General features: G+C 43.9%; 1 pseudogene; it reads left to right on the top strand.

Annotated features, from left to right (window-relative positions):
* Positions 1-11,354: 11,354 nt before the first annotated feature.
* Positions 11,355-16,876, top strand: LOC127237229 (CD209 antigen-like protein E; annotated as a pseudogene).
* Positions 16,877-22,146: the final 5,270 nt, after the last annotated feature.

Here is a 22,146-nt window from a genome sequence, read left to right as displayed (position 1 = left end):
GCAGTCTCAAGATTGACTCATAAAACTAGCCTCTGGCAGAGAAAGACTGGATGCCTTTCCCCATGTGGGCTACAGGTGACAAAACAGAGCATGCCTAAGAAAAGCCCAGATACAAGTGACAGAGTGGCAGCTGTGCAATGATCTATAGAGGATCGTGAGCTATTGAGGAGCCTTTCCCTCAGTTCACTGGCCACTCTCAGTCTCAGGAATAATTTCCACTCCTCCGTCAGCCCTGTGTCCCCGGTTGAAGTCTTTGCATTGGTGCACAAGAACCTTTCTGCTTCAGGGGTTGCTCATATGGGGCCCTGTAGAAGCTGGGGTTTCCAACCAGCAGCTGCTCTCTACTGCACTGGTTTGTTCTTCCCACAGCTGCCACAGGAGGCTCACACCTGGGGATCCTCTCCTTCCCTTTTGTCCCTACTGCCTTGCTTTCCCCAGACTTCTACAACAAGAGTGGAGTGTGCTGTACCCTCTCTGTTGTTCTATGGGGTATTAGCTGAATTTATTGGTGGGACAAAGATGCACATACTGGCCAGCAGCCATCCAAGGAGCCAACATTTTTAAGACGGCTAAACCTGAGAGGCCTGTGCAGATCCTCCTCAGCAGCTCACTGGGGCTGGGAGATGTGTGCATCCTGATGGGAAACTATAGCCTGCATTTGTTGGTGTGAAAAACATCTCAAGTTGTTGATGTGAGTCTCATCTCAAGAAGAAGAAAGGGCTCTTTCTGGAGCCATCCATGAACAAATGACCTGGAAACACACATTCAGGTTTCCTAAATTCTGTGTTCTACCATGGAAGTGGCTACATAGATTTTATTAGTTATATGACAAAGAAAGTCATAAATCCAAATATTTGCCAAATATATTTGTGAGGACTACAGTTAGGCAGGTCACACCTAATCAGGGAAACTGCTGCTACAGATGGCAGGTGCCATCTGGTGATGTCCTGGGCTTTGGGAATGAAGGAAGTTAGTGATTTGCTAACAATACACTGTAAAGTTTATAGTCACCAAAGTGTTAGGTCAGACATGGGGTGGCAGTGGATGGTGTATAAAGACTAAAATTTGCCCAATGTAATCTGGCTCTGGTCTGGAACATTTTTAAAATTTATTTAACTTTATTTTATGTGCATTGGTGTCAGATCCCCTGGAACTGGAGTTACAAACAGTTGTGAGCTGTCATGTGGATACTGGGAATTGGACTCCAGTTCTCTGTAAGAGTGGCCAGTGCTCTTAACCATTAACCCATCTCTCCATCCCTGGTCTGGAATATTTTAATTCTCCATAATTTTAAATTTCTGTCATTTGATCTTGTAGAATCTTGAACAAGAGTTGGAGTCCCCCATGTTCTCTCTCTTTTTGTCTCTTTCCTTTTCTTTCTTGGAGCTTCTGTCAACACAGTGAACTGGCCCATGCTTTCTTGGACACTGATCAAGCCAAGATGACCACACCCACATGGTCCCTTGGGACTCCCCAATGCTACTGTGTCCGCAGAGCACCACTATACTGATGGGAGATGTCATTCTGTATATATGTTTCTCTTATTGGTTAATGAATAAAGTCCTGTTGGCCAATAGAAAAGCAAGATAGGTGGGACTAGGAGACAAGGAGGATTCAAGGAGGAGGTAGGAGGAAATTCAACATGTAGGACCCAAAGAGCAGAACTCCAGACCATCTCTCCAGTAAGCCAAGACCACGTGGAAATACTTAGATTGATAGAAATGGGTTAATATTTAAGACAGAGCTAGCCAATAAGAAACACTAGTAACAGGCCAACAGCTTTATATCTATTACAGCATCTCTCTGTGTGTTATTTGGGGCTGGTGAGGCTGTGGGACCAGGCTGGCAGGAAAACCTGCTTGTAACAAAATAGTGCTGCAATGTGGACCGAAGAATATCCACTTAAAACTTAACAAAAGCTTTAAAAGTGGTTTTAGAAACAAAAGATCAGAAACAAGCAAGGCTTCTTGGTAGCAGCATTTTTCTCAGTTGGACAAGGAGAGATTTGTGAGGCTCCTTTAAGGTAGGTTTCCTGACTCAGCATAACAACAAAAAACTGCATGGCTTTTAAGAAGCGCTACTAACAATTCAATGATGTGTATGAACAGCTGGTTTAAAAAAATACAAAAAAAGAGAGTAGCTGAATATGGTGGCACATGCCTTTAATTCTAGCACTTGGGAAGCAGAAGCAGACAGATCTCTGTGATTTCAAAGTAAACCTGGTATACAGAGTTAATTCCAGGACAGATAAAAGTTACACAGAGAAACCTTGTCTCAATAAATAAAAAAAAATAAAACTAAAAGAAAGAGAGTAATAAAAAGCCACATAAAGATAAAAAGCACACAAAGGGTCTGGATACTATATGCTATGATGTTGTCTTTAAATTGCTCAATTACTAAGGAAGAAATAATTCCTACAATACACTTGATTATCAATGCTGCTAGATTAATCCAATTTATATATTTTAAAAATGCTTTAACTTCCAAATATAAGTCTAAGGACAGGTTACTGGTGAAAGGATTTTTATTTTTGTTTCCACAGAAAATGAAAAGCTGTGGATTCCTTCCAGACTAACATGGTTTGATCAAGCAAGACCCCCGTAAACACTGTCCCAGGTGATCCACCATTCAAAACAGCTTGGACAAGGCAGCCTCGCAGACCACTACAGCCAGGATTTCTGCATCTTCTTAGGATCCCCCATGACAGCACCCCCTACCAGCAGGAAGCAGTTTGGAAAGAACAATGCCCAAATTCCCAAATATTGTCTATAAATGTTTTTTTTTTTCATTTAAATGGGCTTGGATGTAAATGGTTAATAATCACAACCAATCTCTTTTTAAAGGTAACAAGGGGATTACAGTATAGAATGTATACTTTGTTTTGGAGTGGATTTTCATTTATTGATACAAATTTAAGATCAATTTTGTGATGTATTTCTCCTCTTGTTTAGGTATTGTGTTTATGTAGCTCATTTAGAAATGTAATGTATAATTAAGTACAGATTATAATTACCTATGATAGTCAAAACTTGGAGTTAAGTTAGTTAGGTTTTCTAGATATACAGAGATAGATTTGAGATAGATAGTCATTCTTCAAACCTTTCAAAGACCTGCATAATATGGCATTTAAGATGGTTTAGGGTTTTTCTTAACAGTGAAGCACAACTGCTCCTGGCAACACCACCTGCACCAGAAAGGAAGATGGAAGATGGACATCAAAGAAACGCGTTATGGAGTTTGCTTCCAATATAGCAGGATACTGCTCTTTTCTGAACTGTTTGACTTTGTACTGTATAAACTGAACATGCAGGACCCACAGGAAAGTGACTGCTGATACAAGATGGACATTGCTACAGGGTTCCTGCTTCGTGGAAGAGTCGCCACACATTCTGCAGGACACAGAGAAAAGTGACTGACAAACTGCCAACACAGGTGGGACAGTTTAAAGTTTCCTGCTTTTCTGAGGAGTCTGCCAGACACACTATGGCCTATGAGCTGAAGATGGAACATTACAGAAGAACTTCGGGTGACTGACCAGGCAAGATGTCTTTGTCAATTCTAGAGTTTATATATTATCCTTCTGGTTTTTTATGGAGTTGAAGAAGGATAGTTATGGTTATAGTTTTCCTTAGGATTAAAGATAAGTTACATATAGGACTTTAGACTCACAAAGATAGGATAGGTGATAAAATATTTTCTTTAAATTTTGCTAAATGTTAATGAACTGAACATTGTTAACTGTGGTTCTTATTTGATAACTGTTTTGTTATATATTTTGTTATGTTTAGATTAAAACCCTTCTTTTTATTTTAGACAGAAAAGAAGAGATTTCATTCTGTAAATATGTTTCTCTTATTGGTTAATGAATAAAGCCCTGTTATCCAATAGGAAAGCAAGATAGGTGGGACTAGGAGACAAGGAGGATTCGGAGGAGATAGAAGGAGATTCAACATGTAGGACCCAAAGAGCAGAACTCCAGACCATCTCTCCAGTAAGCCAAGACCATGTGAGATACTTAGATTGATAGAAATGGGTTAATATTTAAGACAGAGCTAGCCAATAAGAAACGCTAGTAATAGGCCAACAGCTTTATATCTAATACAGTGTCTCTGTGTGTTATTTGGGGTTGGCACGGCTGTGGGAACAGGCTGGGGGAAAACTCATAACACTGTACCCTCAGACTTTCCCCCATGCTTCTGGCATTCATTTAAACATCCCCAAACTTCCTCCCATCTTCCCAGAGGTCCACTAAGATGATGGGAATGCCAGACTTGGAGGTAGCTCTGGTGTTCTAGGCCTCCCCACCATCCTGTCCATGATGGCTACCTGTCACTTTATGCTGTCTTTCTTAATGCAGTTTCTCTCCAGGTTTTACAGAATCTCATGCCCCCTTTGGAGGCTCCACTCCTGTTTTCTCTGATATAATGAACTGTTGCTTTCTTAATGCCCCCTACCTGGAGTGTGATTCATGGCTTCCATCATCATGGTACCCTCTCTAAATAAAGCTCATTGCTAGAGGGTAACTTTGTGCCAGTTCCTTCTTGAACCAACCCACCTACTGGTCCTCATTCTTCTGCTTCTAAAGGCACTTACCAGGCATTTGACTATCCAATAGGACACTCACGTTACACACACACACACACAAAAAAAAAAAAACTAGCTAACAAAAAGTAAAATATACTCATATGACTTTTTTTAGTGGACGTGAATATGTATGTGCACATATGTACACATGTGTGGTATGCACATGTACGTATGTACGTGTGGATGCATGAATGTACATGTGTAAGGAAGCCAGAGGACAATCTAGGGTACCTTTCCTAAGGCACTGTCCACCTTCCTAAAAACATTTTTACAATTACTTATTTTCTGGTGGGAAGGTGCATGCACATGTCACAGTGCAGGTGTGAGTCCTAGGGATCAAGCCCAAGTCAACACCCTTGGTGGCGAATGCCTTTACACACTGAGCCATCTCACTCCCACCAGCACACAAACCTTCCTCTTTATTGATACAGGGTCTGTCATTGGCTTAGACATGGCAACAGAACCTTGGCAGGCTAACAAGCCCCAGGGATCTACTTGTCTGTGCCTCCCATGCCTGGCTGTGAGGCTTGAACTTGGGCACTTGTGTTTGCACAGCAAGCACTTTACTGACCATGTCACCTCTCAGCTCCTGGAGGATTTGCATCTGAATGCTTCACTCTTGGAAGATCTGCACATGCCATTGTCTTCACTGGGATCTTTGTCACTGCTGTGAAGACATCATTCTCTCAAGGAACCACTACTTTTCTTCCATCAGCTTAATGATGGCCACATGGATGTTCTAAATATGGAACCATCCTAAATACATCTGGGTAGCTTTTGTTTCCTCCTAAGGATTGTGTGACTTTCTTTGAATCAAATGTGCTCTGTGGAAACAAACTAGGATTTTTTTTCCAGTACTTCCAAACATTTTTGTTGCAGCACATAATAACTGTGTGAAATAAGAGCTGTCATTGCATGGTGCTGTTTTCAAAGAGTCATTTCTAGCAGCAAGTTTTAGATGGCGTATCACTACCCCAACAGATACGTAGCAAGACCTAAGGGTCCCCTACTGTATCAGTGCCAGAACAGAGATGAGGCTGCAGTCCCAGGACCTGCTGTCCAGCTCATACCACAGCTGAATCCTTGACGCATGCCCTGCACAATGCACTCAGACTCCAGCTGAAAAATGTGTTGTCATCTTCCATGTCCCTAACCTTGTGACCATTAGAAATAGAAATTCATCACCCTTAAGACAATTTTCTTTTTAAATGTTTTACTAGGCCATATTAATTATGCACAATAAAGTATTTTATCAGGGCCTTTTCATATCATGTAAACAATGCATTTTGTGTTTGGTTCTTTTAGAGTCAAGATCTCACTAAGTATCCCTGGCTGTTTGGAGCTCATTATATAGACCAGGCTGACCACGAGCTCACAGAGATCCTCCTGCCTCTGCCTCCAAAGTGCTGAGATTAAAAGTGTGCATCACCACACCCTACTATGTATTGTAGATTCCTTGTTTCCTTGAGTAGTCTCCCATTCAGTCTCCTGTACTTTTCTGTGCAACACAATGAGTAGGGATTATTTACAAGAACACGGGTGAGAGCTTGCTTTACAGGATTTTGGGCACCTAATCATTGGCTATACCACTGACGAAAATGCTTCTCCATCCCCAGCAATCATTAACTGCCTATCAATGCTCAGGGAGGGAGGGGCATTGTGAGCCATAGCAGCTATTAACTGCCTCCTCCTACAGGGATGGGGCCTCTTGAGCCCCTTCTATCACTTTCTTGTTCTACCTTTTCCAACTGTGACACCTGAGGTCCATTACCTGGCCATGCTGCTCCTCAACCCGACTATAACTTGGTGGGCACACCAGTTAAATGAATGAGAACACAAAGCACTTTAGAAAAGGCCCCATCGGGAATCCTCACACATCCATGTCTATTGCTACACTACTCACAGTAGTAGCAAGGAGACAGAATCAGCCTAAATGCCCATCAACAGATGAATGTATAGTGACAATGTACTTTATATACACCGTGAGATTTTATTCAGCTATAAGAAATGAAATCTGCAGGAGAATGCATAGGTCTGGGAAGTGTCAGGGTTACTCAGGCTCAGGAACACAAACACTGCATGTTCTCTCGAACAGCACATGAGAATCCCAACATTGAATGTGTGTACGTGGCTATGAGTGTGGTACAGACTGTGAAACTGGGAGTCTGAGCAGGAGAGAAAGAGAACTGGAATGTGTGACCTGAGATCAGAAGCCACCAGGGCCAGAAGGGCTTCAGAGTTGGGAGTGGGGAAGAAGGGGTGGGAGGAGAGGGGAGGGGAGGAAGGAGCAGGGGAGAAGGGATGGGAGGATCAATAAAAACTAACTGTATTTCAAAATATCATAATGAATCCTAATAATTTGTATGCTATTGTAATGTTTTAATTGTGGTTACATTTATTTAGTTTTGGAGGTCAAAGGACAACTTCCAGGAATTGGTTCTTCCCTTCCACCATCTGGGTTTCCAAGACTGAACACAAGTCATCAGGCTCGGTGGCAAGCCCCTTTACCCACTGAGCCATCTTGCTGACCCATTAACAGAGCATTAATGAAACACAGCCATGACTCAGCCCAGCTCCCCAGTCAGCAGAAATGACCATGATTTATGGCACCAACATAGCCTGGTGTCAGAGGGCACAGTTTTCTGGGAAGACTGCGGACATTGCAAAGCCCCATCTTTTGTCACTGGTGAAGAAGAAATTAAAAGAAACTTTAGGGGTGGAGAGAAGGCTCAATTAAAAAAGAAATAAAGTGCTTGCCTCAGAAGCATAAAATCCTGAATTCAGTTCCCAAAACCACATTTTAAAAAAAAATCAGGCCTCATTTGTAATCCTAGCACTGAGGAGGAAGACACCAGTAGATTCCTGGGATTTGTTGGCTGGCTACTTAGTGAGTTCCAGGCCAGTGAGAGATCATTCATGCTACTGACTAGGTAGCTGTGGCTGACATCAGTGTGGTTTGTGTGTGTGTGTGTGTGTGTGTGTGTGTGTGTGTGTGTACCCATGAGGATGCAGTTAATGTTGGTGAGGGAGACATGTTTTCTTCAGTGGTGTAGCCACTGGTAAGATTTCCCATGCTCCTGTAAATAAACCCTGGCCATTACTTCTTCTGTAAGCAAATCCCAGTGAAACTTTCCAGGACACACACACACACACACACACACACACACACACACACACCACACACACACACACACACACACACACACACACACACACACACACACACCACACACACACACACCTATACACACACAAATTACTATTAAAGTATAAGGTGGTGATTGGAAAGAGGGAAAGGATAGGCAAGAAGAGGAAAAGAGTAGAAGGTGAATATGACCAAATATGTTGTTGGCTGGACAGGGCTCAGTGGTGAGGAGCATGCAGTGCTCTTACAGAAGACATGAGCTGGGTCCCCAGTACCCATGTCAGATGTCTCACAATGACCTGTGTAACTCCAGCTCCAGGAGAATCTGAGACCTCTAACCTCAATTGCCTGCACTTAATGCACACACAAATACACAATTAAAAGCAAAACAAATCTTTTAAAAATATATTGTGTGCATTATATAAATGGGACCTCTTCAAACTTAGAAGCTTCTGTAAGGCAAAGGACACAGTCGACAAGACCAAACGGCAGCACACAGACTGGGAAAAGATTTTTACCAATCCTATATCCGACAAAGGGCTGATCTCCAAAATATACAAAGTACTCAAGAAACTAGTCAACAAAACACCAAATAACCCTATTTAAAAATGGGGTACAGAACTGAAGAAAGAATTCTCAATAGAGGAAATAAAAAAAGGCTGAAAGACACTTAAGAAAATGCTCCACATCCTTAGCTATCAGGGAAATGCAAATCAAAACAACTTTGAGATACCATCTTACCCCTGCCAGAATGGCTACAATTAGAAACACCAATGATGATTTATGTTGGAGAGGATGTGGAGAAAGGGGAACACTCCTCCACTGCTGGTGGGAGTGCAAACTCATACAGCCATTTTGGAGATCAGTATGGCGGTTCCTCAGGAAAATGGGAATTAGTTTACCACAGGACCCGGAAATCCCCCTCTTAGGCATATACCCAAAGGATTCACATCCATGCAACAAAGACATTTGTTCAACTATGTTCATAGCAGCACTATGTGTAATAGCAAGAACCTGGAAGCAACCTAGATGCCCCTCAATTGAAGAGTGGTTAATGAAGATGTGGCACATCTACACAATGGAATACTACTCTGCAGAAAAAAAAATAATGGTATCTTGAAATTCGCAGGCAAGTAGATGGCACTTGAAGAAACCATCCTGAATGAGGTAACCCAGTCACAAAAAGAGGAACACAGTATGTACTCACTCATATATGGATTTTAGACCTAGATCAAAGGATCACCAGCCTATAATTCACACCACCAGAGGAACTAGGATACAAGGTGTATTCTAAGAGATTCATATAAAGTCCCTCACAGAACTGGGAAGGGACAAGTCCTCCAGAGCTCAGGTGAAGTGGGGGGGCAGCAAATGGAGAGAGAAGTAGGAGAAAACGAGGGGGAGGAAAGGAAAACATGTGTGACCAGGAAGATTAAGCCTGCTTAGGAATAGAAGACAGGAGAGAGAGAGAGAGAGAGAGAGAGAGAGAGAGAGAACATAAAAGAGGGAGCCAATATTGGTTTGAAGATAAAATTGAACACAAAGAAAGGTCTAGAGAACTACAAGACTGCTCCCAACTAACAATCTCAGCTTCTGTGGAAAGGCTATCATAAATGCCCTTCCTGGAGAGTGAGATCAACAACTAACTTATCCATGGAGCCCTCAACTAATGCCTGTTGGAAACAGGATCAAACACCCATACATAAACACTGAGTCGAACTAGAACCCAGATGCAGATGGAGAGGACAAGACCATGCGGCAGAAACACATAGAGACAGCTTACCTGAACAAGGAGGAGCTAACGGGCCACCAGACTGATAGCTGGGAAGCCATCATGGGACTGACTCAGGCCCCCTTGAATATGGGTCTCAGCCAGAAGGACTGAGCAGTCTAAGAGACCTCAGACAGTGAAGCCAGGATGTATCCCTGGTGCACAAAAGGACTTTGCGAACACATCCCCCATGTAGGGATAACTGCCTTAATCTAGAGACAGGAGAGAAGCCCTAGTCCCTACTTCACATAACCTGTCAGATCTACATGACCCCAACTGGATGGCATTCCCCTACATATGGAATTGGGGTGGGGGGATGGGAGGGGAGTGTGGTTAGAGTGCATGTGAGAGGGCAGAGAGTGTAAAAGGGAGGGAAGGAAGGAGGAAGAGCTGGAGGGAGGGAGGGAGGAAGGGAGGGAGGAAAGGAGGGAGGGAGGGAGAGGGAACAGGGATCGACATGTAAAATAAGAAATTAAATTAAAAAAAATTCTTTGACTCCAAAATTTAAGTTGAAGGACAAGTTACTGGGGAAAAGGATTTCTAATTTTGTTTCCACAGAAAATGAAAAGATGTGGAGTCCTTCCAGACTAATGTGGTTTGATCACGCCAGACCGCCTGAAACAGAGTACAAGCTGATCCTACATTCAAAACAGCTGGACAAAACAGCCCTACAGACTACAGCCAGGATATCTGAATCTTCTTCAAATCCCCCCAAGACAGTGCCCCTTACCAGCAGGAAGTAGTTTGGAAAGAACGACGCCCAAATTCCCAAATATTGTATATAAATGTTTGTTTTCATTTAATTGGACTTTGTTATATAAAATTAAATAAAATAAAAAATGAAAAAAAAAATGCTTTGACTCCAAAATTTAAGTTGAAGGACAAGTTACTGGGGAAAAGGATTTCTATTTTTGTTTCCACAGAAAATGAAAAGATGTGGATTCCTTCCAGACTAATGTGGTTTGATCAAGCCAGACCGCCTGAAACAGAGTACAAGCTGATCCTACATTCAAAACAGCTGGACAAAGCAGCCTTACAGACTACAGCCAGGATTCCTGAATCTTCTTCGAATCCCCCATGATAGCGCCCCTTACCAGCAGGAAGTAGTTTGGAAAGAACAACGCCCAAATACCAAAATATTGTCTATAAATGTTTGTTTTCATTTAAATGGACTTTGTTATATAAAATAAATTATTAAAAAAATATATATTGTGTGCATGTGTGCAAATACTCTAATGAAACTCATTGTTATGTGAAATTAGCATATGCTAATGAAACATTGTTAAAAGAGTTTTTATTTTTGTGTATATGTGTGTCTGTATGTATGCCACTTGAATGCAATGTCTTAAGAGGTCAGAAGAGAGCATCAAATCCCCTGACCCTGTAGTTCCGGGCAGTTGTGAGCTGCCTGGCATTGGTGCTGGTAAACTGAAGTCAGCTCTTTTAATTGCTGAGCCATCTCTCTAGCCTCCATTAAGAATAGTTTTTACAAGATGGGCAGTACTTGAAGAATTATATCCAAAGTTATCATCTGGTCCCCACATGGTGTGCACACACATCACATCCATGCACACATATACATCCACATACAAGATGCACACAAATTTAAAATAATTTTCTGTTACAAGTTATTTCCGTGGAAATCATCCTACAGCTTTGCCATACCATGAGTAAGCCAGATCCTTTTGCTATGGAGGCCAGAACAGGCCCAGCCCCTCTCTGAAATTCTTGGAATTTGAAGCCCCTGCTATATTGTGTCAAAGTCTTCCTCCTCCTCTACCCTCTTCCGGTGCTGGAACCCAGTTCCTCCTTTCTCTTCCTAAGAAAGTGTAGCTGCAAGGAGCAAGGCACAGTGTAGTGGAAGGCAGATAAAAGCTGTTGTTCCTAGCAATACCAGGCACCAAGGAACAGCGATGACTGTGAGCGACTCCAAAGTGAGGGTGCAGCAGATGGGCTCTCTGGGTAAGACTACACTAGAAGCCTGGGAGCTGGGGGAGTAACCTGTGTGAGGGTCTGCACACCTAGGCTCTGGCCAGCACTCTGCCCACTTGTATGAGGAACAACTAGTAACAGATGAGGCCTGGTGCTAACAGATACTCAGTAGACAGCTTGTAGGTTCCTACCAACTCTAGATTCAGTGGTATCCCAGGGTCATGAGATGAGGAGTAGATAACTAACAGCAAAATTTGGTCCTGAGAGGTGAAGCCTGAGGGTCTGGATCCCTGGGTCCCTGAGAGGTGGCGTTTCTAGCTGTGCCCCTGGCTGAAAGCTGTCTTCCAAAACCCCAGGGCCCAGGGAAGTGGTGGTTGTGGATCTGGGCCACTGGAACTTGGGGAGGCTCTGGACTCCTGAGTCCTGAGAAGGTGGAGGGTTTGGGCTAAACACCTGGATCCAGGAGAGCTGGAGCTGCAGATCAGTACACTAGGGTCCTGGGAAGGGGCAGGTTGTGAATGTGGACTTCTCATTGGAAACTGGTTTCCGGACTCCTTCCTGGGGAGGTGGAGCCTAAGGGTCTGGACTCAGACTTGAGGAGGCTATGTGTGAGTTCCCTGGACCAGGCAGTAGACCATCCATCCATCCCTCTCCCTGAAGGATTTCTGGACTGAGGCCACATTCCCTTGGTGCTGCAGCTGCTGTTACTCGTTCTCTTTGCTGGACTCCTGGCTGCCATCGTCATCCAAGGTCAGGATCGTCTTGGAGATTGGGGCTCTCTTAGGTGACCTTTCAGCTCATGTATCCCAGATCTAACAAAAGAAGGTGCAGACAACAGCAATGGAACCTTCAGCAGCCGCTAGTAGCTTCTTGGGGCCCCTCCACTTTTACTGAAGTTGGGGGAGAATACAAGCAGTAGAAGGCCCGTGGGTAACAGCATTCCTTATCTTTAAATGAGATAAAAATAACACACTGGACATCAAATATGGTATCTGTGAGATCCATGGCACACCGTGGGTGTTTAATAATTGCAATATCTTTTTTTTTTTTCTTTTTGTCAAGTTTTCAAGATCCCCAGCTCGGAGGAAATGCAATGGGAAGAAACAAAGCAGGAGAAATTTCACCAGGACCTGAGCCAGCTGAAGTCTGAACTTGGTAAGTGAGAAAAATTGAATCGTTCTGGGACTGAGAGGGCCTTCGTGTAGTCGCTGGCCATCTCTGAGTTTCCACTTCCTTATCTGTGAATAAGTGATTTTTTTTTAAATGTGGTCAATGGGAGCCTTGTACACAGCAGACACTCAATTAAACCAGTCTTCCATCATGTGTGGAGAGGATGGGTCCAGATATTCTGCATTCTCTTAGGAAGTGGAGAGAGGGGAATGGCTGGGCCAGGTACTATGTTAAGGGGGGAGCCTCATTCTGGAGGTCTTGAAGCTGGGCAAACATAGGAACAAAAAATTCAAATATTGATCCAACCTCTACCTTTACCAACAGATAGCCTCTGTCGCCATTGCCCTTGGGATTGGACATTCTTCAACGGAAACTGTTACTTCTTCTCCGGGACTGGCACAGCTCCATCACTACCTGCCAGGAGATGGGGGCCCAGCTGGTTGTCATCAAAAGTCATGAGGAGCAGGTGTGACTGGCTAAGTGTTCTGGCTCATTGTTCTGGCTACTGGCAAACAGGGGTAGATGTGGTTGCTTATATGGTGTCTTCTAGAAAACAGGCTATGTGCTCTTGGAAAGGGTGAAAAGAAGAGTGTGAACAGGTGCTCCACACACCTTTCAAATAGGCACATACCAGTTTAAATGCTCCAGGAATCGTTTAAAATGAAAGGGATTTTGGCGAGTGTGCTAGTCAGTACATAACGAGTTGTTTGATGGGTTTTTTTTTTAACCCTTAGTAGTTACATTTACAGTTCCTTGATGTAACTATTCTCACAAGAGTTGGTTTCAAGTGACCAATAAGGTGAAGACATGAAAAGATGTCAACATTGCATGACCCACAGTCACAAACTGGTGTGATCTGGCTCCAGGATGTTAAAACTGGCCTTGAGAAAATGTATGTTGACATACTCAGAACACGTTAAGACAGAAAAACATGTAGTGTTATCAAGCACATGTCACGGGTGGCCAGCTGTGCGCTCTATCAGCAGAAGTCTAAGCATATTTGCCCATAGGACAATGGTTCAGAACTAAGAGCATAAGGCTGGGGGCGGAGCTCAAATGGTATAGTGCTTGTCTAATATACATGAAGCCCTGGAGTCAATCCTCATTGTCACATAAGCCAGGTGGTGATGCACACGTATCATCCCAGCCCTTGGGAGGCGATGACAGGGGCATTCGGAGTTTAAAGCCACCTTCAGCCCTGTGAGTTTTAGACAATGAGGCCTGTGTCGAAGAAATAGAAGCAAACGCTGAGAACACTTGGGGGCTCCTGACCTGGTATACTAGAAATAAGAAAGGGTTAAGATTCCAAGCAGACCCCACTGCCAAGAGATTGGGAGAGCATGTTAGCCTTTTCATTGATGTGACAAAGTATCTGAGAACAGCTCTGGGGAGGCAAATTACGTCTCCTAATTCAGAGGCTTCAGTCCATAGTAAGCTGGATCCATTGCTGAGGCAAGACAGAAATATAGTATGAAGACACAGCAGAAGAAAGCCTCCCACCTTGTGGTGGCCAGGAGCAGAAAGACAGAGGGGAGGGACCAGGCACAAGACTCCTCCAAAGACACTACCAGTGTGGCCTCCATCTAAGCCACACTTTGCTGCTTCCATAGCCTACAAATAATGTTGTCAAATACAGAACCCAGCCCACCTCTCCCTCAGGACTGATAGGTAGTTACTAGGGGTAAGGGTGGGGGATACCAAGGCCCCACCCATTCCTAAGGATCTATAGGCAGTTAACAGTGGCTGAGGGACAGAGACACTTTCTTCTGTGGTGTAGCCACTGGCACAGTGCCCATGCTCCAGGAAGGAACCCTTCTCCTGTAAGAAGCCCTAACTTAACTCATTGATTCACCAAAACTACAAATGCTTTATAATCCATTGATGAACATGAGGCCTTGGGGGAAGAGACACAAGCTGGAAAATAGGGGTATGTTACCACCTCACTCTGTCTCTCCCCTCACAGAGATTCCTGCAACAGACTTCCCAGAAAAATGGCTACACTTGGATGGGGCTGTCAGACCTGAACAAGGAAGGTGCATGGTATTGGCTGGATGGCTCACCTCTGTCAGACAGGTAGTCACAGGGAAGGAAACAACTTGAACAGTGGGAGGGAAGGGGCTGTGGCTGACATGTACTGCCCTTCCTGTTCCCCCACATTCCGCCACCACATCCTCTGGCCCTCTGGGTAAAAGACTTTGTAATATTTGCTGATGGAGAAGGAAGGGCATGATGTTCAGACAAGACTGAAGCTGCTTAAGTCCCATCATGAGCACTGGCGGAGGAGTTTGTAGCCTTCGTGGGTAATCTATGTGTACAATCATAGACATCATGATAAGGAAGGTCACCAGGCCACAGAATTACAGCCTTTAAAGGGTAGAATGTCAGGCTGCAGAGATGGCTCAGTTTTCAGCTGGTTAGAATACAAGCATCAGAAAGGACAAGAGTTTGAGCTCTAGAATTCATGTGTGTTTGTTTTTAAAAAGCTGAACATGGTAGTGTATGCTTGTAATCCCAACTCAGGGGGAGGCAGAGAAAGGTAAATTGCTAGGACTCATGGGAAAACCAGACTAGCCTGGTAGCTCCAAGCCAGTAGGACACCCTGCCTTAGCAAAAAGGGTGAATGGCTCCTGAGGACTCCTGAAGGATGACACCTGAGACATGCATATATACATACATACACACACCACATACATCACACACTCATATACACATACATACACACACACCACATACATCACGTACCCATGTACATATACATACATACATATCACACACATATACATGCATGCATGTGTATGAACACACATACATAACACACATGCATGTACTCATGCATGCATATACATCACACACATGCACACACATGAAAAGATAGTGTGTCGTACTCACAGATCCTCCTAAGAGAAGGAACATTCTTCACATATGGGGAACATCCACCAGGACCAGGGCTAGTGGGGATGCAGAGGGGAGAAGAGCTAGCTGTGGGCAAGAGCCTGTGTTGGATGTCAAGGGAAGGAGTAGGAAAGGCTGGGTGAGCAGATTTAGATGTAGGTATATGGTGGCAAGTTCTAGTGTAGACAATGTCCCTTGTTGTTTGGTATTTAGCCCTGGACTAGTGTATATTGACCCAGAATTTAAGAGCCCAGTGTAGAAGACTGGGTGTGTGAAGTTTACACTGGATAGTTGTATCTTATAGCTATGTGCTCTGTGGGACAACTCTTCTCCAGCATGGGAAACAAGGGTAAAGGTCAAAGTGACCTAAGAAAATCATAAGGTCCAGTACAGGACATGTCTGCCACACACACGTAGGAAATCTATGCAAGTACCCAGTTTCCAGGAGCTGTGAAACAGGTTCATAGAGTGCAGGTAACATTGTGGAAGCAATCCTTTCTCCTATGTGCATTTTTTTGCCTTGTTATAAAAAATATCAGGTGGCTTAACTGTAAGGACTCACATCTGGATCTTCAGTTCAATTCCCCCAATCAAAAACATGTCTGTTTTTATGCTAGTGCCATGCTGTTTCCATGACTACTCTGTAATATGACTTGAAATGAAAAATGCTGATACCTCCAGCAGGGATTTCAACATTCAGGATTGTTTGGGCTGTCCTGGGTCTTTTTTGCTTTCATGTAAACTTCAAACTTTTATTTCTGTGAAGAATTGCATTGGCATATTGGTGGGGGGGGTGCACTAAATGTATAGGTTGCTTTTAGTATGACGGCCATTTTCCTAATGGCCTCCTAAGCATGGGAGATCTCTTCACCATCTGATGTCTTCTCCAATTTCTTCTGGGTTTTTAAGGTTTTCATTGAAGAAGTCTTTAACTTCCTTGGTTAGGTTTATTCCAAGATATTTGTAGACTACTGTGAATGGGGTTGTTTCCCTGATTTCTTTCTCAGGGAATTAGGAATGCCGCTTGTGTTTTGTGTGTCTATTTTGTATAACTGAATGGTTTTTGCAGCTTTGTGGAGTATTGGAATAGAGGACAGCCCAACAACATTGGGGGACAAGACTGTGTGGAATTCAGAAATGAAGGCTGGAATGATGCCAAATGTGATGACATGAAATTATGGATCTGCAAAAAATCTGCAACTACCTGTTTCAGCAAGTGATAGTCAGACCCTCTCTGCAACTTCCACAGCTAAACATCCCTGTTGTACAGTGGACTTGTACGTTTCCCAATTCTTTTCCCTGTCTATGGGTGTGGAGATCTTAGTATTATGTCTAGGATGTATCAGTCTCCTATGGTGCTGGACAATTGGTGGCCTTCCTTGGATGTCTCCAAACTCCTATGGGCATAGTTGTGGTTCCACTATTGAGTTTAATTACATTAAAGTTGTGTGGGTACACTGATGTGTTCCATTTATCTCCTTTTCTTCCTTGTTGAGGGCAGAGAGTCTATACTACCATATCATTCTAACATACATTGTATCAGTAAATTGCCACATGCTGTTTGAGCTCACAGAGAAGCTTGTTCTGGGATTAAGGTTGCCCTCTGTCTTAGTTAGGGTTTCTATTGCTGTGAAGAGACTCTGTGACCAGGACAACTCTTATAAAGGAAAACATTCAATTGGGACTGGCTTACAGTTTCAGAGGTTCAGTCCACTATTGTGGGAAGAATGGCAGTGTGCAGGCAGACGTGGTGCTGGAGAAGGAGCTGAGAGTACTACATCTGGATCCTCAGGCAGCCAGAGGAGAACTGGCTTGAAGCCTACCCCCCCCCAGTACCACATTTTCTCCAACAAAGCCACATCTCCTAATAGTGCCACTGCCTATGGGGCAGTCATTCAAGCACATGAGCCTGTGAGGCCATACCTAATCAAACCACCACACCCTGTAATACCGCTTCCGACCAAAGCAGCTTTGCCTCTGTATTCTTCAAAGACTCTCACCTCCACCCAATTTGGTGACAGGGAAGAAAGAGATCAGTAAAACAGCTTAAGAGTAAACACATTGCATCCTTGAGAACAACCAGAGGGTGAGTATAAGCAACAGGTGTTGCCCTTGTTTACCCCATGATGTGAAAGTCTTATAGTGGGGCAGAGAAGCCCGAAGTTCACCCCTGGGAAGCTCAGCAATGAGAGACAGCTCAGTAAGAAACTAGCTGCCTGCCTCAACCTGCCCAGTAAGTTTCCCATGGTTTTGTCAGCACCCAAATATGACAGCTCATCTCTACCTGTTGTTACTTGGGGGTTTTGCTTGTTTGGGGTTTTCTTGTTGTTTTAAAAGCCTTGCTCAGGGGACACTTTGCTCTTCTGAAAACCCATTGGGGCTCTCCAGCTGGCTGCCTTAGTAGAGAGCTTCCTCAGTTTCTACTGGGTGTCTGTAAGCCCCTGACTAGGTGGAGGGGGAGATACTGCTCTTCCCAGGATTCCCTTTATTGGCAACTACAGCTGGCTGACTTAAAGGAGCTTCTCTCACTGTATACTTCAAGCACTTAATTTGATGATGTTTTGGTGTCTATTTATCTACACATCGCTTGCTACTACTCTTTTACTTTGGTTTGCCACATTCTTAATAAATTCATTCAAAACTAAAAGTATGGCAGCTGGAGAGATGGCTCAAGCTAAGTGCACTGACTGCCTTTGCAGATGACCTGGGTTCAATTCCCAGCACCCACAGGACCTCTCACAACTGTCCATTAACTCCAGTTCCCAGGGATCTGATACCCTATTTTGACCTCTGAGGGTATCAGGCATACAAATGCTGCACAGATGTACATGTAAGCAAAACAACCCATACACATAAGTGGGGGAGTGGTTATAACAGATCATATTTCAGACCATGTAGCACACATGTGTAATGGCTAATTCCCAAGGAATTGCATGCAATTCCCACATATTTTCTTCTATCCATCTCCCCTTTGTTCTTTACTTAAAGCACCAAGAACACTCCTTAGTCATTCAATGGTGGGTAGCAGTTAGTATGTGAATTCCCTATTTCTACTCTCCTTGTTGATGGCATGGTGCACCCAGGTGTGTGTCTATCCAAGGAAAGACATGTTTCTCTGGTTCCTGAGAATTATAGTGGTAGCAGTGGTCATCTGTCAACCCCTTACCAACTTGACTGTGCTACAGGGAGCTCCCTTCACCTGTAGACAGAGGTTCTGTCCCACTGGTTCCACAGCTGTTTAGCCCCAAATAAACACACAAAGGCTTATGTTAATTATAAACTGTTTGGCCGATGGCTTAGGCATCTTACTGGCTACTTCTCTCTTAATTATTAACCCATAACTATTTATGTATTTCTGCATGGTCTTATCTTACTGGAGAACACTCAGACCTCTTACTCCTTCAGCAGCTACATGGTGTCTCCCTAGAGACCCACTCTCTTCCCAGAATTCTCCTCTTCTGGTAGTCTTGCCTATACTTCCTGCCTGACTACTGGCCAATCAGTGTTTTATTCATCAACCAATAAAAGAAACATATATACAGAAGGATGTCCCCCATCTTTCACCAATTCTGGGTCCCTTATTGCCTTATTTCATAAGAGTGAGAGACAATAATGATCCAGCTAGGTTGGGCCAACACAAAGCAACTATGAAACTCTATTCTAAAACTCCCCAGTAGGTATCTCTAGATTATCACCACTCCTAGACTTGTGACCCTATGACATGACTGCTTCCCTCCCTGGGGATCTATATAGCCTTGTTCTGTTGCCTGAGTGGCAAAGGTATCCTTGTTACCTGTACCTGTTATGGAAATCCCACCCTTCTAACACAGGAGTCCTGATGGGAGATGTCATTCTGTAAATATGTTTCTCATACTGGTTAATGAATAAAGCACTGTTGACCAATAGGAAAGCAAGATAGGTGGGACTAGGAGACAAGGAGGATTCGAGGAAGTAGTAGGGAGGAGTCAGCATGTAAAGACCGGGGAGAGCACAATGCCAGCCCCTCTCCAGTAAGATGAGACCATGTGGAAATACTTAGACTAATAGAAATGGGTTAATATTTAAGACAGAGCCAGCCAATAAGAAACTAGTAACTGGCCAACAGCATTATATCAAATACAGTGTCTCAGTGTGTTATTTGGGGCTGGCATAGCAGTGGGACCAAGCGGGCTGGCGGAAAAACCTTACTCCTTACACAGCCCTTAACCATCTTCCTCAGAGCAGCTGTGAGTGCCCTCAGGCTCTTGCCTGTTGATACTTCTTCTTCTTCTTCTTGGAAAAAGGAGGAAATGTTCAAGGAGATGTGCTGTTAGTAAATTGCTTGTTACCCTAGCATGAGGAGCTGAGTTTGAATATTCAGCATCCACTTGAAAAACTGTGCACAGAGGTTCTGGCTTGTAATCCCAGAGCTGGAGAAGCAGACACAGAAAGGGTCCTTGAAAGTGGCGGTCAGAAAATCCAGGTTCAGAAAGAGGCCCTGTCTCAAAAAAGGAAGGCACAGACTTCTGGTTAAGATGACAGACTAGAAGCCTCATCACTGGAACTCAGTGGAAGAAAACAGTCAAAATAATACATAGTAAGTGCCTAAGAATGCAAAGCTAGCCACAGCCATAGAGGCCAGGCAGTGGTGGTACACACCTTTAATTCCAGAACTCAGGAGGAAGAGGCGGACAGATTTCTGTGAGTTTAAGGCTATCCTAGGCTACGTGAGAGTGAATCAGTCTAAAAGAGAAACAGAGCTCACACCTTTGATCCCAGCTCTTGGGATCTCACACCTTTAATCCCAGAACTAGAGAGGTGGAGACAGGAGTGATATGAGCAGAGAGAGGAATATACAGCAGGAGAAGACAGGAGCTCATTGCAGTCTGAGGTTTGGTGGAGAGCAGTGCAGTCTGGAGATGCAATCTGAGGGCAGGATCACCCCTTTAGTCTAGAGGTAAGAGCTAGTGGTAGGCTGCTTTGCTTCTCTGTTCTTCAGCTTTAACTCCGATATCTGTCTCTGAGTTTTTATTATTAATACCAACTAGAATTCGTGCTACAGGAAAGAGACAGGAGGGGCGAGAATCAGAGCCCTTTGGAAAGTCCCCTTGAAGCTGAGCTACCCCAAACCAAATCAGACTGAAGCAAAGGGAATTACAGTTTCTACTTATATACAGTTGCTGCTTATTTATATCTGACCTACAGGGCCAGAGGAGATGAAAGTAGAGTGAAGAGGTCTAAAGGAACTACCAGGGAAGGGCTTGAAAGTTCCTCTCCCCAATATGCCAGAGCCCCACAGAGCTCCCACAGAGCCCACAGTGCCCCCACAGAGCCCTCACAGAGCCCACAGAGCCCCACAGAGCCCACAGTGCCCCCAGGAGCCCCCAGGAGCCCACATAGCCTCACAGAGCCCCATAGAGCCCACAGAACCCCACAGGTACAGAGGTCAATGTTTGCTATTCATGTCTGTTGTTCAGAGCCCCAGATGAAGGTTCCTAGACCAGAGGATTCTGAGAACTTCATTGTTCAACTTAGCACATCTATGTCAATAGTTTGCTTCAAGATTCCTTTTTGTTTGCTTGCTTGCTTGCTTGCTTGCTTGCTTGCTTGCTTGCTTGCTTGCTTGGCTTTGGTTTTTCCAGACAGTGTTTCTCTGTGTAGCCTTGGCTATCCTGGAACTCATTCTGTAGACTAGGCTGGCTTTGAACTTACAGAGATCCACCTGCCTCTGCCTCCCAAATGCTGGAGTTAAAGACATGTGCCATCACCACCTGACTTATTTATTGTTTTTAATTTTCATGACATATTTTATCACAGTTTCCCCTCCCCTAAATCCCCTCCCATTTCTCCCCACCCATCCAACTCCACACCCTTTCTCTATTTCTCTCTCCCCCCACTCTCTCTCTCAAACAGGCAAACAACACAACGAACAAACCATAATAATTCAAAAAGACACATACACACATATACACATCAAAATCCATTTAAAAAACACACAATCAGAAACCATAATATACAAGCCAAAGACCAGTATGAACAAAAAAAATGCCCAAACACCCTCTTTGAGACACCTGAGCTCACTGGTGAACTATGCTTCCAAATTCTCCTGCAAAGCACACCACAAGCTCAATCCATGTTTGCAGCCCATCAGCTTCAGCTCACATGGCCACATTCACAGCAACTGACAAGAGGGGAGGGAAGTACAAGTATTTCTCTTAACACATTCAACTAAAGTGGGTTTTCTAAGAACAAAACTCTAAGTCTTCCAACAGATGTGGATATCCTTTGATGCAAAAACATTCGTACTTTATTGGCTATCATTGCTGTCTGCACACTCCCTCACCAAAGGCACAGGATTGGGTGACACATCTCTCCAAGTTAAAAAATATCCATTTTGCACCACCAAGTCTCTGCACGCACTCTCTCCTTTCCTCGCTCATACTAGCATTTCATGCCTTGGCACCACCATCAGTCCCACACAAGGTTTCAAAAGTTCAAACAGCCTTCTGGTTCCATATCACAGCCTTGTGTTCATAGCGTTGATAGACTCCATGAAATAAAGAGTAGCTGATAAAAATGGAACATCCACCATCAAAGAAGCAGCCTGTGCAACATGACGACGAATTCTTGGATGAGAAAGCATGTAGACAGAAATATTCCTGTGGCAGAGTAT

The sequence above is a fragment of the Phodopus roborovskii genome, unplaced genomic scaffold, assembly GCF_943737965.1.
Source record: "Phodopus roborovskii unplaced genomic scaffold, PHOROB, whole genome shotgun sequence".
Taxonomy (NCBI): domain Eukaryota; kingdom Metazoa; phylum Chordata; class Mammalia; order Rodentia; family Cricetidae; genus Phodopus; species Phodopus roborovskii.
This window is presented reverse-complemented; position numbering and strand designations above follow the sequence as displayed.